This window comes from Ictidomys tridecemlineatus, chromosome 11, assembly GCF_052094955.1.
Source record: "Ictidomys tridecemlineatus isolate mIctTri1 chromosome 11, mIctTri1.hap1, whole genome shotgun sequence".
NCBI lineage: Eukaryota > Metazoa > Chordata > Mammalia > Rodentia > Sciuridae > Ictidomys > Ictidomys tridecemlineatus.
The window spans coordinates 94,834,107-94,836,659 of record NC_135487.1 but is presented as its reverse complement, the minus strand read 5'-3'; the positions used below and the strand labels follow the sequence as shown (position 1 = coordinate 94,836,659).

At 36.0% G+C, this 2,553-nt stretch overlaps 1 pseudogene; it reads left to right on the top strand.

The window, feature by feature from the left end:
- The first annotated feature begins 14 nt into the window (after window positions 1-14).
- On the top strand, window positions 15-1,605 carry LOC144368612 (cytochrome c oxidase subunit 1 pseudogene; annotated as a pseudogene).
- The last annotated feature ends 948 nt before the right edge of the window (window positions 1,606-2,553 follow it).

The following is a 2,553-nucleotide window of genomic DNA, read 5'->3' as shown; positions in this document are numbered from 1 at the left end:
TTTACCATCTACCTATGTTCATCAACCCTTGATTCTTCTCAACTAATCACAAAGATATCAGAACACTTTACCTCCTATTTGGCGCTTGAGCTGGAATAGAACAAACAGCACTTAGTCTATTAATTTGGGCTGAATTAGGCCAACCCAGAACCCTGTTAAGCGATGATCAGATCTATAATGTTATCGTAACTACAAATGCATTTGTTATAAATTTTTTATAGTCATGGCAATTATGATTGATGGATTTGGGAACTGATTAGTACCCCTTAAAATTGGAGCCCCTGAAATACTATTTCCCCATATAAATAACATGAGCTTCTGGCTCCTTCCCACCTTCTTTCTCCTCTTGCTTGCTTCTTCTATAGTTGAAGCAGGTATGGGAACAGGTTGAACAGTATATCCCCCACTACCTGGAAATCTTGCCCATGCAGGAGCCTCAGTAGAATTAACTATCTTCTCCCTTCACTTTGCAGGAGAATCATAAATTCTAAGAGTGATTAATTTTATTACTACATAAAACATAATTATTAACATAAAACCCATTGCTATATTCCAATATCAAACCCCTCTGTTCATATGATCCTCTGTTCGTATAATCGCAGCAGTATTACTTCTTTTATCTCTTCCAGTCTTTGCAGCAGGGATTACAATACTTCTAACAGATCAAAATCTAAATATTATATTCTTTGACCCCGTGAGAGGTGGAGATCCTATTCTCTATCAACAATTATTCTGATTATTTGGGCACCCTAAGATCTATATTCTTATTCTACCAGGGTTTGGTATTATCTTCCATATTGTAACATATACTCAGGTAAAAAGAACCATTCGGTTATATAGGAATAGTATGAGCTATAATATTTATTGGTTTTCTCGGATTCATTTTATGAGTGCACCACATGTTCACCGTTGGGATAGATGTTGATGATACCCAAGCTTACTTCAAATCTGCAAGTATAATTATTGCTATTCCAAGAGGGGTAAAGTTTTCAATTGACTAAGCAACCTTACACAGAGGTAATATAAATGGTCACCAGCAATACTATGAGCCCTCGGCTTCATTTTCTTATTCACCATTGAAGGTTAGCAGATTCCTGCAAACAGGAATCATTCTGGCTAACTCTTCATTAGATATTGTCTTACATGATACATATCATATTGTAGCCCACTTTCACTATGTCATATCTATACGAGCCATACTTGCCATTATAGGAGGGTTCATTCACAGATTTCCCCTTTTTTCTGGCTATATGCTAAATAATATATGAGCTCAAATCTACTTAATGTAATGTTTGTAGGGGTAAATTTAAGTTTCTTTCCTCACACTTCTTGGGATTATCAGGAATACCATGTTGATACTCCCACTACCCAGACGCATACACCGCATGAAACACTCTATTTTAGATAGGCTCATTTATTTCCCTCACGGCTATCATAATTATATTTTTTTTTATAATTTGAGAGGCATTCTAATCAAAACGAGAAGTTCTTACCATAGAGTTAACACCCAATACCTTAGAATGACCACACAGGTTTCCTCCACATTATCACACATTTGAAGAACCGACTTTTATTAAAGCCTGGACCAAGAAAGGCAAGAATTGAGCTTCCTAAAACTAGCTTCAAGCCAGCCTCATAACCATTATTACTTTCTTCATGAGATATTAGTAAAATAATTGCATAACTTTGTAAAACTTAACTTATAGGTAAAACTCCTTTATATCTCTATGGCATACTCCCTTGAATTAGGATTTCAAGATGCCACGTCACCTATTATAGAAGAGCTCCTACACTTCCATGACCACACTCTTATAATTGTGTTCTTACTGAGCTCTCTTGTCCTCTACATTATCTCATTGATATTAACTACAAGACTAACCCATGCAAGTACCATAGATGCCCAAAAAGTAGAAACTATCTGAACTATTCTTCCTGCTATTATTCTCATGTTAATTGACCTTCCCTCACTAGATATTCCTTCATAATAGACGGAATTAATGACCCATCTCTAATGGTAAAAACTATAGGCCATCAGCGATATTGAAGTTATTAATATAGAGACTATAAAGATCTTAGTTTTGACTCCTATATGATTCCAACCTTGGATCTGGCCCCAGGAGATCCTCGATTTCTGGAAGTAGATAACTGTGTAGTACTTCCAATAGAGTTACCTGTGTGAATACTAATTTCATCTGAAGACATGGTCCACTCCTGAGTGGTCCCATCCCTTGGCTTAAAAAAGAATGCAATTCCAGGTCTGCTTAATCAGGCTACCTTAACATCAACATAGCCAGGACTTGACTATGGGCAATGTTCTGAAATCTGTAGCTTTATGCCAATCGTAATGATCTGGTGCCATTAAAACACTTTGAAAATTGATCCTCACCAATGTTATAAATTCACTATGAAGCTACAGCAGCATCAACCTTTTAAGTTGAAGATTAGAAGCCAAAATCTCCTCATAATGAGATGCCCCAATTAGACACATCAATATGATTTGTTACAATTTTATCAATGATCCTAGCCCCATTTTCCATATTTCAATTAAAATTT